Source organism: Phaenicophaeus curvirostris, chromosome Z, assembly GCF_032191515.1.
Source record: "Phaenicophaeus curvirostris isolate KB17595 chromosome Z, BPBGC_Pcur_1.0, whole genome shotgun sequence".
Classification (NCBI taxonomy): Eukaryota; Metazoa; Chordata; class Aves; order Cuculiformes; family Cuculidae; genus Phaenicophaeus; species Phaenicophaeus curvirostris.
Genome location: NC_091431.1, coordinates 1,740,244 through 1,756,815, shown reverse-complemented (window position 1 = coordinate 1,756,815; position 16,572 = coordinate 1,740,244). Strand labels below are relative to the sequence as shown.

General features: G+C 42.1%; 1 protein-coding gene across 1 annotated transcript in view; it reads right to left on the bottom strand.

Moving 5' to 3' along the window:
- APC (APC regulator of WNT signaling pathway) overlaps positions 1-11,547 on the bottom strand; it is a 92,701-nt gene extending 81,154 nt beyond the window's left edge. Inside the window, exon 1 of the mRNA XM_069880762.1 lies at positions 11,460-11,547. The gene's annotated coding sequence lies outside the window, so the exon portion shown is untranslated. The remainder of the gene's footprint in view (positions 1-11,459) is intronic.
- Positions 11,548-16,572: the final 5,025 nt, after the last annotated feature.

Below are 16,572 nucleotides of genomic sequence, written 5' to 3'. Positions count from 1 at the left end.
CATTTTTGGAAAAAGCTTTAGGAATAAAGTCTAGTTCTCAAGGTCTTAACAATGAAATTTAGACATTTAATTAGCAAGCCATCACTTGGACTGGCATAAACCTTTTGTCAGAGACCTAATTCCATGCCAATTCAAACACTCCATTAGTCTTATATTAACTAGCAAGAAGTCTCATAATATTCTGGCTATTTGATTGCACCATTATGCATTAATGCAACAGTGGAGTGAGTCTAACTGAAAGCAAGGACACAGATTTACAGTGTATACACATTAAACTAGCCAGGATATTTTAAGACAAAAGTAGAATAACCACATTTGTGTATGAACTGGTACTCAGGCACACTCTGTGCTTCCTAGTAGCCTGGGTGCAATTATAATGTCATCCAAGTTGGTGAAAGATCTGACCAAATTAAAGCCATCTCATTGATTGCAAGCCAAGTCCTGACACTAAACCTCTCTGGAGCTCTTACTGAACCATACTTAGAGACTTACACATCTGAAATAAGGACTATCATTCTGTGTTGACATTTCTATCCTGAGTCTATACAGAACTTTTAAGAAGTCTTAAAAACATATAACAACAAGCAAATAAGCTATATTTAGAACGAAACAAGAAAAATCACATTAGCTAATGTCCTTTTCCAACTTTTATTTCTAATTCAGATCTGTGGTTTCTCTTCAGATAACAACAAATTCCAAAACACAGAAAAATTCTAGAGCAAATGGTAGGAACTCTGTGGGGTTTTTGCCTGCTCTTGTGGAAATAGGAATTTTACAGACGTTTGAGCTACCTCTCCACTAGATTGGGCTAAAAATAGAGCCCTATACAATGAAAGACTTGCAGTTGGACAATTTGAATACCAGGGAACAAAATCCCAGCAGAGTCATTTTGCCGAATAGAAGGGAGGAGGAAGACTGGTACCACGCAAGATGCTCCGGTTTGAGGTAAAGTAGAATCAGTTTTCTAAATACAGCTCAGTCTCATCTAAGTAAATTCATTTTCTGAAAGTTAACTACATGTTTTTCAGATAGCATTTCACTCTAGAAGTGCTAGCCCAGGGCACTGGTATGCAGAAAGGCCATTGCTTATACTTATTCCTACAGTAACCAAGGCCATTCTGGAGATAGTGGATGTCATAAGTCAAAGATGTGAATAAAGTCGCACCTGCAGGGAGAGGCAGACAGAAGACGTGGCCCCAAACTGAGCAACAGAGTATCCATCCCACATGCATCATATTCTGCATAAAACCGAGACATCATAAGAGAATCTTGCTCTCTTCTTTGACGGCAGATGCTTGCCCCTGATCCTGGATCTGTGCGTTCCTGAATCCAGTTCCTGGGTCCAGCCCCCCTCCTGCCACTCACCTTGCCTACCCTGCAATATCTGTGGTTACATACAGTCACTGAGGAATGGGGGTGTAATTTCATATTTATATGTATTTCATTTTTAAATATGTTATTATAATTATTCTCTTACTAACAGCATTATTATTAGTAGTATTTCATTAAAGCTGCTTTAGTTCTACTTTCCAACTTGCAAGATTTTTTTCCCTTTCCCTTGTGGTGGGGCGGGGGGGGGATGGAACTGAGAGCCAAATTGCTCAGTTCTAGCTGCTGAAATTGGCTGGGCTGGGGCTAAACTGGGACAAAAGATTAGAGAAATAGATATATAAGGGAATTCGGAACTATTCAGAGTTGTGCTTAATCCCGGTATTGATATAAGTCCGTAAACCGTTTTTTGTCACACTGTGTTACAAAAAAATCAGATTAGCTTTGTGTTAAAAAGCCACTGCGTGTAAGGAATATGATCATATATTGATGTTAACCCCAGAATCTCACGTACCACATGACGTTAACCCCCGAATCTCATGAACCTCAGCACTGCCCGCTGACACCGCTGTCTCAGCAGCAATAGGTGCCACTTTTAGTGTCAAGGTTACTGGCACCAAAGCTTTTATTCCAACACTGCTGACAAGGGCTCTTGATGCCAAAAATAAAATCTAACATAATCAGCAATTTTTTTTTTTGGTTGGTCTAGGTCCCGGTGAATAACATCTACTGACAAACAATAATTTTACCAAAATTTCACCTTCACATCCAAGTCCTTAATGACTAATACAAAGTAACCAAGGAGGCTTTACACGAGCTGCTGGATCACAAGTTCTGTGGGAATCAGCTTAGAGAGAGCAGAAATCTTGAACGTAGATCTTTCTAAGCAGGAAACACAGAAGTTGCAAACAACCTCAGTGAGACAAGGCAGGCATTTAACTCCAGAAATCCCATTATTCAAGGCATGTGTAGCGTTTCCTTTGTGGAACGCCTAATTCAAATACCTAAATCTCTTTTTTTCCACTTCACTAAAAAAACAGAGCTAAATTCTAAAAAAACAAAAAACCTATCCAGCGGAAGAAAACAAAACCCACCAAGAAAGTCCAAACTCAAACAAAAAGAAGTTCAGGGCTCAAAACAACTTCGGTTTTGTATCCCTTCTGCTATAGGAATGGAACCACAGCTACTTAGCTTTGCCCATCATAAATGGGAATTTTCTACTTGAAATCCTAAACACGAGGAAAAGAGACAATCTTTCCTCAGGGCAGGCATTATGGGCACTTGAAGGACACTAGCGCAGGGCTGATAAAATACAAACTTCTCTGTCAGAATGGAAACTGACTTCTCTGTCATGAAAGCGAAGTGCCCACCTGTCTATTTGAAGCTTCTACTAAATACCAAAATGATAAAACGGCCAGCATTTTCACTGAAATAAGCAGGTTGCAACATTACACTAAAATTTCAAACCAGGAGCAGTATGAAGGTCACCCACATCCTTAGGTTCTTAGAAGGAATTAGGCAGATTTCTAGTTCCCAAAGCTTTGAAACATTGTCAGAAGTCAGCATTTAATTGCACAAAAATGTTCACAAATGAAGGCATGCTAAATCGCTGGTGTTAAGAGCAAGCTTCTAGAATTCCAAAGTTTAACTAATCTGCATTTAACTTTTACTGAATAAAGACCAATGTGATCAACCCTCTAGGACCAATATGAATATCAGAAGAACATTCTCAATTATATTTTCAAAATGCATCCAGTATTAGGATGGTGTTTTGAAAACAAGTAACTACTGAAAAAAAAGATACTTAATGTTGATTAGCCCAAACCATGACAAACAGAGAGCAGCAGTATTACACTGAGATGTCACCAGCTTGAGGCAAAGTGGAAGTTTTTTGCAAGACTGACATCTAAATTTAAATCTATACAGGCAGCACCACTGTGACCAGTCTCCAAGAGTAACAACTGAGGAACGCAGTATTTTTGTTCTGATATTGCGCCTTTGCACTCACAAAATACAACTTGGTGAGATTATGAATAACTATTTTGCTCCATTCTCAAAAGAGTGCCTGATTTCACAATAGAGGTAACCAGTTGCTGACTGAAGTGACAATTAACACTGCTGCAGTTAAAAAAAACCCTGTTGCATTTCCTGACATCCTTTTCCCAGCTGGTTTAAGCCAGCAAGGAATGAATTGCATTACTGAAATAAACCAAAGATAATTTAGGTATCTTTTACTCCATTTTTTTTTTTAAACATAGAAACATTTAAAATATTTAAATTATCAAGATAAATGAATTGTTCAACATTTTCATTATCATTCAAATAAAAATAAAAGCTGTTGTTACATCGCACTTTCAGAAAAAGCCTAGACCATTAAAGCATCTATTATGATAACAAGTAACATGACTGCTTCTTGTACAACATGAACACATCTAATCAAATTCTTATACCACGGCCCCATGGTAAACTTAATTCCTAGAGTTACTGCATTCCAAGACAGTACTGTTACCATGTCTCAAATAACACTTCTTAAAAAAAAAAAACTAGGAACTGAAAGAATTTAATGTCCAAAGTACTGAATTCCAATGCCACAATCTAGGAATTGACACAGTAGATTTATTTCCCAAGACATTCTTCACATGCTCTCAAACATACCCAAAGAAAGGCACATTAATGTTAACAACACTGTAGGACTTCCTGGGATGTATGTTTAGCATGTAAATAGTTTGCACATAGAAAACAGTACATCTGAGCTGTGAAAAAAAGCCTGCCCTGTTCCTGAAAGGACCCCTACACGTGAAAAGAGACATTTCAATACGTAGTCCTCTTACAATAGCATATACCACTGCTTCTTAATGAACTATGTAATTTTGATCTTCAGATCTGTGCTGCAAGGAATAACTAAATCCTTCCCTGCTCGTCCCTCACAATACAAGCACTGAAATACAGGTATGGCTATACACTCACCTCAGTTTTAACTCACTCTGCAGAGCACTCCTTTGTTTCTCTTAATCACAACATAACCACTCTTCTACCATCCATACCTTTGCTTATGTTCTCCTCCAAATCAAAGCACAACTGGCACGAAAAGCAACTTTGCTCGCATCAAACTGCACAAGTTTGGCAAATGAATCATTTATGAGAACAGAAATCGGCTGACGAGACATCATAAGCAAGAACTTTACACCTACAGCACAGTAACAGCTACCTATAACAGGTGAACCATCATTACAATTACTGAGTTGTAGAGAAGAAAGAACTCTATCAACTATCCCAGCAAAGAAGACCACAATTTTATTATGAAGATTAGTTACGAAATACTATGAATTATAAAAACACAAAATGAGAACGCTCTTCACAACAATAAAAATCTCTGCACACCACATGCCACATTTCTTTGTTTTTATTAACAACCTTCAATTTCTAGGAAATAATTACAACATAAAGCCACATTACATTACACTACTGGGCTGGACAGACTCCTTGTAATAATTCCACTGTAGTAACACTTCGTTGCTGTCACCCTGAAGACTACTCTCTTTCCCCAAGGATAACTAATGCAAATAGCAATTCAGATCTGTTTGCAGTATAAATCTGGATATGAAAGCTGTTCATAGTACTTTTGTTCCAAAAAAAAAAAAAAATCTTGCAAAGACAATTTGCTAGGTAATTTCCAGTAAAGCTACAGATGTACATTTAATATTAATGTATAAAGTACTAATGATTTTCACTACCATGTTGGAGCCTCACTTCTAAGTTTATGTAACCACAGCCTCAACCTACATAATATTTCTATTTGCAGTAATACTTACCTTTCCATATTCCCAAAAATCAGCTAAGGGCCACAAAGACAATCTGAGGGCTGGAGCACCTCTGTTATGAGGACAGGCTGAGAGAGATGGGGTTGTTCAGCCTGCAGAAAAGAAGGCTCTGGGAAGATCTTATATCCTCTCAGTTCCTGAAGGGGGCCTATAGGAAAGCTGGGGAGGGACTTTTTACAAGGACATGTAGTGATAGGATGAGGGGGAATGGCTTTAAACTGGAAGGGGGGAGGTGTATATTAGACATTAGGAAGAAATTCTTCACAATGGGGGCGGGGAGGCCCTGGCCCAGGTTGCCCAGGGAAGCTGTGGCTGCCCCATCCCTGGAGGGGTTCAAGGCCAGGCTGGATGGGGCTTGAAGCCCCTGATCCAGTGGGAGTGTCCCTGCCCGTGGCAAGGGGGTGGAACTGGATGGGCTTTGAGGTCCCTTCCAACCCAACCCATTCTATGATTCACTTTATGAAAATATTGCTGTATAATTTTAAAAAAACAAACAAAAAAACCCCCAAACACAACATGCAAAACCAAAAGAATGTCACAAAACCCAATCAAACAAATCACACACTGACAGACAAACCTAAATAAGAAACAAGAATCAACTTCAGCATATACAGTGACACCCCTAAGTTTTATCCTGACATGCTTACTCAGGCATTCAAATAGTTTTATTAGAGCAAAGTCACCCCACTACCTAAGCAGATACTTTGCAGTCCAAACAGAAACATCAGTACAGCCTGTAACAAAACAAGCCAGAGAGGGCTTGAGGGAAATACTTCTTATTGATCAACTGAATTTCCATTTATAGTACGTAAAAAGGCAGAAATATTACCCCAACAAACAGCTGCAAATCCCAAGCAAGTCATAAAACTCAATCTATGACACAATTAACTTAAAGAACAAAGAGAAAAAGTAGGCCCGTTTGAGTAATATAACTAGATTTCTGTATAGAATTTGGGTTAAATTGGATTTTTTTACACTATTATATACAAAAAAAAATTGCTCAGTTCTAAAGAGCAGCTCAGCTGAAGCCATTAAATGGAAGAATGGCAGCAACACGGGATTTCCATAGCAGGGGTTTCAGAGAGGAGAAAAAGCTCATGTGATCCTGAGAACCTTTTTCCATTAATAAAGGGAGAGCAAACTCACACAATTTATGCTTTCATGATTTCTTTGCACTCTTGTCACACAACAATGAAAAGTCCTAGTTTCCTTCCAGTTCCTTCTGTGTGCCAGTTACCACAAAAAAGCCAACCTACTAACAGCCAAAGTCAGTTCTGTGAAACTCGGCACCTTTCAGAATGTATTTAAAGCAACCAGCACTCATACCATTAACCTCACAAATAAGAAAGTTTTTTATTGATAGCAGTTCCAGAAAAAATACCCAATTTCCCTTCAAAGCATTTAATCTATGCATAACAAGCTAAGCCTTAAGTGATACCTTACTGTGTCACCAGAGTTCTTACTGCATAGGAATAAAAAGTTCCTAACCTCCAAAAAAATTACAGCATTGACGCATCATTACGCTATTTCCCAAAAGCCTGAATTATTTATATTTTGAACTATAAAGTCTATAAGCAAGGTCTTTTCTTCCGGAAGAGATAATATTTTATCCATTTGTGGTTAAAATGCACACTTGATAAATAACACTATGCTTACGAAAGACATCTCAAAACGCTATTGATCCTCAAACTTCAGCACTTCAGTTTGTCATTTTCATAGAGAAATCATACTACTTGTATTCTAATTCAACTGCATTTACTAATTCGGAATATACTCTAATCTAATGAATTTTATTTATCACTTTCTGAAATCCACAAGAAAGTAACGGTACAATGAATACTCTTTGATCTCAGAAAGTGTTCATGTTTTTAAATTTCTCATTTCCACTAGTGATGACTAACATTAAAGCAATCATTATCTAATAAAGACACAAACAGATATAGTCAGGGAACCCAATTAATCTCTGGCAGTGAATTCAAATTAGCATATACTAGTCCTGTAGCCATGACCAGTAAGCAGGATCAGAGATGCTGTTGTGGTAGCACATGCAGATAGCAAACCAAGCAAGCGTTGTTCTTTTTAACCTCTTTGCCAACTACCTACCTCTCCCATCACCTTCACTGAAGCCAACCCTGCTGAACATACACCTCTGATATTTCAAGCAAATGCTTACTGTCTAGTAGCTTTTATCATGCAGCTATAACTGATGCAACCCGATGTAACCTTTCAACTAAAACTGCACATCAATTACCAAACAGCCCAAGTTCTACAAGAGCAAAGCATGATTTCCCATTGAAATCACTATCACAGTAATAAAAGTCATACTTGTATTCAAAATTAAAGATAATTAGGATCAAAACCCCAACAATGCAGGATATTAAATATGAAAACTTTAGAAGCTGGGTATGTGAATCTGGAGGAGTCAAAGCTAATACGATATAGTAAAAATGGTACTGCTATGTTAATACTTCTTTAGCTTTTGCTAATACAATAAATGGATGATGAAAATAATACAAACTCACACAGCAAACAGCAAAGAAGACCCATGCAAAGATCAATTACAACTCCTGGATTCCAATTTCCAGCTGAGTCCATATACTTTCATTTAGTACAGTCATACTGCCTTTTTAAACTTACAATGGAGACTTCATGGAAACCTAAGCTCATAAAATAATCTTGGTATACTTTTTCTCTTTTAACATCCACAATATTGATACTCTCCTTAAAAAATGAGAAGTTAGCAATGTATGTTTTATTCACTAAGCTAGTCACTTACATAACTTCAGTCCATTAAACCATTGTTTATTCCATCACAAACCTACAAGTTATTACAAAAGAAAAAAATCACACTGTAAAAGCATGGTAACTTGATACAAAGAAAAGACAAATTAAATTGAGACAACTCGAAAAAGAATAATACAAAGCACAGCGCACACAAAAAACTGATTTTACACAGAGTTTCAGATACTGTGAAAGAAGACTACAGAATTAATGGATTTCTACTGTATAATGCCATGAAACAACTTCTACGGCATAGTTTGAAAGTGGGAACAAGATGCACACTATTCTACATCAGTGCTTTGCTTTCACTTGCCACTCATGATATTCCAGAACAACTTGCTACCATAAAATATTTTCAAAAGCATATATATGTATATACACACCCGTGTGAATAATTCTGTTTACTGTCAGTGAGCTGCTTGAAACAAACAGGAAAAGGTACCTACTATAAAACAATCCAGATTATTTTGCTTTTAGTCGAAGAGTCTAGCCAAAATAAAGTCAGCCATATAAAGATTTTCCTTCTTCCTCATTACAGGATTAAGGAAGTTTTTTGTTAACGATATTTAGTTTTAAACACAATCAAAGAGGGATGTAACTCCTTTACTCTATATTGATTTTCTAGCTATAAAAAGATTCTAGATGTAATCTAGAAGTCTTTACTAAAAGTAACTATATATATACACATATCCGTGTATACTTTTTGAGAAGGTACACAAGGTACCTTTACAAGGTAAATACAAAATGCAGATGTGTTAGTGTAGCACTAACAGGGACCAAAAGAGAGTGCTGGTAACTTGTTGCACACAGTGGCACAGCACATTGTTGATGGCATCTGTTTTACATTCTAAAGAAACTGTAGCTGCGATCTAGTTAATCGACAAACATTTTGTGCAACACATGCCTAGGTATCAAAACTTCGGGTACTTGATCATCAATTTCAATGCATGGAAATAAGATACACAATGAGAGAGATTCTTATGCTCAGTAGTAGTTCATATTGCATTACTCTGCATGTTATTCATATTGCAAAAACAATATTCATCAACCATATCACAATTTGGATTTCCACAGTTTGGGTTGGTTTTTCCCCCGACCCTTTACACTACTAAGCATAAACACCTTTAACCAAACATTTTTTTTGAAACCTAATGAATCTAACGAGAGCAAGTACTTGCAAGGGTCTTCTCACTGGGCAGAACTATTCTATAAATAGTCTTCACCATAACTAAAGGAAAAACAACATATCAAGGAAGTTGAAGCTGAAGCAAAACAATGATCTCATGACATTCACTTTAAAACTAATATTTCTTGCGTGCTTAGGATTGGATGAACCCATCTGGCGTACTTACTTTTTCTTTCAACACACTTCAAAAAAATAAGATTACAGCACCCGAATAGGAAAGAGGTTCGGTTTCTTTCCATTTCAATTAGCAACCTAATGTTACTTAACTCTTGCTGTGGCCTCAACTTACCAAAGTGTTAGCAGCACTTCTGAAGCAAAACTTTCAAATCTGTGCATCTCCACTGGTACACAAAAATAAGTCCTATTGCTCAATCAGGAGTTGGTAGAAACAAGCACATTAAAACAACTTCAGCAGAACCTTATTTTATTTTTCAGAAAGTTAAAAGTTTCTATGACAGCTTTTACCAAAAGGCTTGATTTGCCAGGTTTTAAAAGGTCACTACCATTACCTCCTTTACAGTTGTTACGAGGAGGGGAAGAGCCAACAAGAAGCAAGTCAGTGAGACAGTTTTGCACACCTGCATCTTCATTACTCTGCGGTCACACAATGAAGCTGGTAATTAGAGATACCTGAACTATTTTACTTCACAATCAATCACCTCTGAAGCTACAAACGGCCACTGAGGCTAGAGTGGCTTCATAAACTGAGGATATAGTCAGACACCTGTACGGATCCACCTCTCATTAGATAAGGTCAGTGAGGACACGTAACAGAAGAAGTAAACCCAGCTAAAACTGAGTTTTGCAATTAAAGACTCATATAACGGTTAGAGGAAGGTTTATACAGGTCAAAGGCTTTAAAAACGTTTTCACAGCAGACAGCAGCTGAGCTCTTCCTAAGACATGGGCCTCAGCCCTGTTGCCCTTATATTCCAGTGGTATATCAGCTACAGACTACCTGAATACTTCCAGGCAGGTTCTGAACAACAAAACCACTAAATGAAGTCAAATTGCATTACACTACAAAAAAAAAAGGGAACTCTGAGTAAGACACATGGGACCGGGGTTTCTGCTGCTTGTGACCAGCACTGGCAGAGCTCGGCGCCACTGCCCAAGTGGCAGTGCCTGCCACTGGCTCCTGGGAAATTGCCTGCAAGCCTTGGCCAGACAGGTGCCTGGCCTTGACTGGCCCCGAGATGCCTGGGAAGCAAGGCAGGCAGGGTTGCCAACACAAATGGACCTGGTTAGGGTTACCATGGTGTTAATTTTGGGGTTGCCCTATGCAGTGACAGGATTCAATGATTCTTGTGGGTCCCTTCAAACCCCAGATATTCTGTGAAGGGCTTGATGAACTGGGCACAGTCCTTGCCTCAGACCCATTCAGGTGCCCAGACGCGAGGTGGGCAGGGTCCCTGGCTCTGACAGGCTTGCTGTAAATTTCGCAGTTGCCCTGTGCAGGGATAGGATTTGGACTCAATGATCCTTGTGGGTCATTCAGTGATTTAGTGATTCTGTGAAGGGCTCAATGAGGCAGGCAGGGTTCCCATCTCAGACCTGCCTGGAAAGCGAGGCAGGCAGGGTCCCTAGCTCTCACTGGCCGTGGGTGCCCAGGAGGGCTTGCTTTGGTGTAAATTTTGGGGTTGCCCTATGGAGGAACAAGTTGATCCTTGTAGGTCATTTTCAACTCAGGTCATTCCATGATTTTGTGACTCCGGGAAGGACTCAATGAGGTGGGCAGGATCCCCATCTCAGACCCACCTGGGTTGCCTGGAAAGCGGGGCAGGCAGGGTCCCTGGCTCTGACTGGCCCTGGGTGCCCAGGAAGGCTTATGTTGGTATATATTTTGGGGTTGCCCTAAGCAGGGACACGAGCTGGACTCGATAATCCTAATGATTCCTTTCCAATGAGTCCTTTCCAATCCAAGTCACGGATTGGAAATGAGTCCTTTCCAATCCAATGAGTCCTTTCCAATGAGTCCTTTCCAATCCAAGTCATTAGAATCACAAGATAGTTTGGGTTGGAAGGGACCTCAAAGCCCATCCAGTTCCATCCCCCTGCCACGGGCAGGGACACCTCCCACTGGATCAGGTTGCTCCAAGCCCCATCCAGCCTGGCCTTGAACCCCTCCAGGGATGGGGCAGCCACAGCTTCCCTGGGCAACCTGTGCCAGGGCCTCCCCACCCTCACAGTGAAGAAATTCCTCCTCACCTCTAGCCTAGTCCTCCTGGGATGCCGTGAAAGGCCCTGCGAGGCGGGCAGGCTCCCCGTCTCCGCCCGGCCCCGGCCCCCGCCGTTCCCCCACCGCTCAGGCCTGCGCGGCGGCCGGCCAGCCCCGCACTCACCTGTCCGCTCAGGGGCTGCGGGCGCTCCCCGTGCTCACGGGCCGTTCCCTCCCCGGCCTGCGCACCTCCTCATCCCCACCGCGGCTCCCGGGGCACTCGACGGCCTCTTCCCTCCCCCCGCCACCCCGCCGCAGCCGCCGGGGCCCTCACTCACTGCCCGCCGCCATCTTGGGGGGGGGGGGGGGGGGGCGGGTGTTCAGAGTGGGGAAAGGCCGCGCATGCGCATGCGCAGGCGGCGGCGGGGCGGGGGGGGTGGGCAACGCGCATGTACATGCGCGTTGCCCACCCCCCCCGCCCCGCCGCCGCCTGCGCATGCGCAGTCGCTCCCATGCGCCCCCTCTCCTCGCTCCAGAGCCTCAACATCCTTCTTGTGGTGAGGGGCCCAGAACTGAACACAGGATTCGAGGAGCGGTCTCACCAGTGCCGAGTCCAGAGGGAGAAGAACCTCCCTGGCCCTGCTGGTTACGCTGTTTCTGATCCAAGCCAAGATGCCATTGGCCTTCTTGGCCGCCTGGGCCCCTGCTGGCTCCTGTTCAACCAACCCCCCCAGGTCCCTCTCCTCCAGGCAGTTTCCAGCCAGGCTTCTCCTAGTCTGGAGCTGCTCAGGGTTGTTGTGCTGGTTGGTGTTGTATTCTTTCAAACGATGCTGCAATACAGCGATCAATGATAATTAAACAGACTCTGCTTCCCAGTATACTCCTTCATGATGCATGCACCCTATAAACTTCTGATTATTATTATATGAACTCCAGTAAATGAATCATGTAAATGAGGAAGCATGGGTGCTGCAAAAAATCAAGCTTTCACTAAGCTTTTCAAGGACGTCCCTCACCGTATTTTTTTCTCAAAGTCTGCCACTTGCATCAGTGAGGCAGTTACATTTAGGAGCTTTTCATTTAAATATCCTCCAAAGATTTTTCCAGAATACTGTGTGGACAGAGAGACTATGGTTATCCTGAACTTCACAAAAACATTGCTGTCAGTGAACCACGGCCACAGACCTTCATAAAGAAAGAATGTGTCGTGTAAAGATGGTTGTAAGTGCAGCCATTCGATCTCACGGATACTGACGCTTTAGTTTGAACTGGGTTATATCTGACCTAGATCTGATAATTTAGGCCACAGAGGGGTTTTGCAGGGAAACAGTAGCAATATCTCTGATAAAGATCGATGCCGTTGGCCTTCTTGGCCACCTGGGCCGCTACTGGCTCATGTTCAGTCGCTGTCAACCAACACCCCCAGGTCCTTCTCCTCCAGGCAGTTTCCAGGTGCTTTGGTGGCTGCAGCCAGAGACCCTTCCTGAGGGGTGACCTGGCTTGGCTGTGGGGAGTAATGTTGTGTGAGGTGCAGGAGAGATGGGCGAGGAGTGCCGCTTGCCCTGGCAGAAAGCTCTGTGTGCCCACACGCAGCCAAATACGGAAGCTGAAGGAAATCGTGGGACATATCCCCAGTTTAGGGATGTGACTGTGCCACTCTGCTCTGCCCTGTTGCAGCCTCACCTCGAGTACTGAGTGCAGTTGTGGGTGGCACAGTTTAAAAACAATATAAAGCTACTGGCAGCCAATGATAGCACCCAAGGGAATGGCAGGAAGATGTGCCAGGGGAGGTTTAGGTTGGGTACCAGGAAAAGGTTCTTCACTCAGAGGAGTGCTGATCAGCTTCCCAGGGAGGAAGTAAAGTCACTAAGCCTGATGATATTAAAGAAGCATTTGGGACAACACCCTCAGACACGCAGTGTGGATGTTGGGGCTGTCCTGTGTAGGGACACGACTTGGACTCGATGATCCTTGTGGGTCCTGTCCCACTCGGGACCTTCTATCATTTTATAATTCTCCGTGTGTTTATTGGGACCCTCACACAGTGGTCAGCCAGGCTGTTTCTCTCTCACGTTTGTCCATGCACTCGGGGAGCTTTATCATAAATGATTCAGCTTCACAGGGAGGGAAGAGAGGTCAGTCTCTCCAGTCTCTCCTTCTGAAGGTCAGCTCTGGCATGCCCTTAGTTGGTGACCAGCTCCTAACCCTAAGGGTGAGCTGTACACCACAACAGTTCGAAAGCTGAGGTCCTCCCATCACTTTTGGCTTCATCATTTTCTCCACTTCCAGGTGACAGTCTTATACATCCTGTATTTCACTTCTCTATTTAGGCTCAAATTTCCTATAAAGTTACTTGAAGTTGACATAGTTGCTCTGGGCTCCCCAGTGTGAAGCAGGTGTGGGGTCACGAATCTCCGGCTCCCCCAGCAGTGGGGGTCTAGGGCAAACAACTCTTTGAGCTTCTCTGTGCCAGCTTTGCCATCCTTGACACCCTCCACCCCACCCCCCTTTTCCTTTTGTAACTTTGTCATTGAGAGATCTCACTCCTTTCATAACTACTTTCTTTCTTTTGATGTATATAAAAACCTTTTGCAAGGCTCTCTTGAAATTTCTTTTTTTCAATCCTCTTCATTTCCTGCTTAGATTTGACCTGCAGTGTTTTACAGCTTTCTGTTCTCTTCATTTGGGTCTAGACAAGATCTGCCCACTCATTAGCATCAAAGGAATTGCCTTGCTAAACCCTCTCTCACCCCTCTTGGACAGGGATCAGAGTAGCATCTGCTGCAAGCTGCTGTCAAACTGCAAGTATTTGTGGGAGTTAAACAGATATTTAGGAAAGACAGTACCTACTGACAAACAGCTGAAACTATGCCTTTTATGATTTGATATTGTTTGTACTACTTATTTTAGCAATGACCCTCTAGTGCGATGTGAAGATAAATTTTAGTTGTGATTTCTGTCATTGCTGTGTCCTAGTTATCCCTTATTCCATTTCAAGGGCCATAAAATTGTGACTTAGAAACTATGATCATGAACTGTTAAAATCCAAGCTGATACAAGTTTGATCAAAATAATGAAAATGGGCATAGCGAGCTAATACTAGGTGTTCCAAATAATATCTTTTAGATAACCACGTGATCTATCACACTGGCTGTAGCTTTTTGAAAGACAGTAATTCTTGGTAATACTTTTGTAAATTCAATCACCTAAATTCAGCCACCAGGCAACTAAAGTTTTGCTGGCATATTGCCTAAAATCTGAAAAATGAGAATCATAATAATTCATTATTTTAACCAGTTGGGATTTAATCAAGGAATGTCCAGCTGTGTGACAATATAAATAAAAACAATTTTAAATCTCTGATGTACACATAGTAACCCTCCTCTTCATAAAAAGACAGAAAGCATCAAAATTTCTTGAATCCAGTTTATGAGAGTGTATCTTCAAATAAATTTCCTCCTGACCAACCTTGTGGCCTTCTACACTGGAGTAGATGCATCAGTGGACAAGAGAAGAGCTATAGATGTCATCTACCTGGACTTCCATCAGGCCTTTGATACACACCTCCACAAGATTCTTACCTGTATTGTAGAGATTTTCATTTCACAGGTGGACTCTTTGATAGAGAAGGAATTGACTGGATGGCCATGGCCAAGGAGTTATATTCAATGGCTCAGTGTCCAAGTGGAAACCAGTAACAAGTGTTGTCCCTCAAGTCCCTCTGAGGGGACATGGTTTTGGGATTGATAGGAATGGTTGGACTCGATGATCCAGTGGGGCTTTTCCAACCTGGTGATTCTATGGTTCTAAGTATCTGTACTGAGACAAGTACTGTTTAACATCTTCAACAATGACATGGTGCACTCTCAGCAAGCTTGCAGATGACATCAAGCTGAGAAGTGCAGTTGATATTCTAGAGGGAAGGGTTGCCATCCAAAGGGACCTGGACAGACTTGAGGATTGGGCCCATGCAAACCTCGTGAAGTTCAACAAGGTCAAATGTGAGGTCCTGCACCTGGGTGGGAGCAATCCCTGGTGTCAATACAGGCTAGGGGATGGTAGGATTGACAACAGAGAAGAAGGACTTGGAGGTACTGATGGATGAAAATCTGGACATAAGCCAACAATGTGAGCTTACAGCCGAGAAAGCCAATGGCATTATGGACTGCATCAAAAGAATGGCCAGCAGATTGAGGGAGGTGATTTTGCCCCTCTACTCTGCTCTTGTGAGACCCTCCTGGGAGTACTGCATCCAGCTTGAGTCCCCAGTGGAAGAAAGACATGGACCTGATGGGAGGCCACAGAAGTGGTCAGAGGGCTGAATAACCTCTCGTATGAGGAAAGCCTGAGAAAACTGGCATTGTTCAGCCTGGAGAAGAGAAGGCTCTGGGGACACCTGGTTGCAGCCTTTCAATGCAGGAAGGGGACTTGCTTGTAAGAAAGATGCAGGGACTTTTTATCAAGGCCTCTAGTGATAGGACAAGGCACAGTGGTTTTAAACTTGAAGAGGGTACATTCAGTTTGGACATAAGGAACACATGTTTTATGGTGATGGTGGTGAGCCCCTGGAACATGTTGTCCAGAGAAAGTATGGAATTGTTCAAGGCCAGGTGTGATGACGCTTTCAGCAACCAGATCCAGTGAGAGATGTCCCTGTCTGTGGCAGGGGGTGGTGGACTAGGTAAGCTTTAAGGTCATTTCCATCCCAGATAATTCTGTGATTCTGTTATTCATTTGTGTGTCAGGTGGAGAGTTGTAGCAATAAAGGCAACTAATATTGAAAGCAAATTAATCTTCCAGTGCTTCTCATTCAAGAAAAATGAAAACGGGAGAAAGATACGATGTAGCAACTCTTTGTTTGCATTTTCTTACTCAGTATTTCCTAAAACATATCTGTTGAAGAAATCATAAACAAGCCAAATCAAAAGAACTTTAAGAAAATGCAACAACAGCAGTAGCCATTTATCATTTACAGTCCCTTGGGTTTTTTAAGTAATAAAGTGAACATATGCCTTTGGATGTAACGTGCATCTTTGTGCTGAAGGGCTGCAATCAGGTCTATCACTGCAGGAAAAAAAAAGTTGGGAGAGTATCTGCCCTAGCAGCATGAACCTGACCAGCTCACAAGTATGCTCTGAGCTTTTCAAGCAGCAGCTGCAGCACTTTTGCAGCTATAGCTACTCCCTGGCCCCTGTGGCTGAACACCTGCTGCGCTGCTAGCAAAGAAAGAAACTTTGGCTTATACACCATCTGCTTCCATGAAAGGGATAGCAAGTCCCTGTGTCAGACTCTAGAGC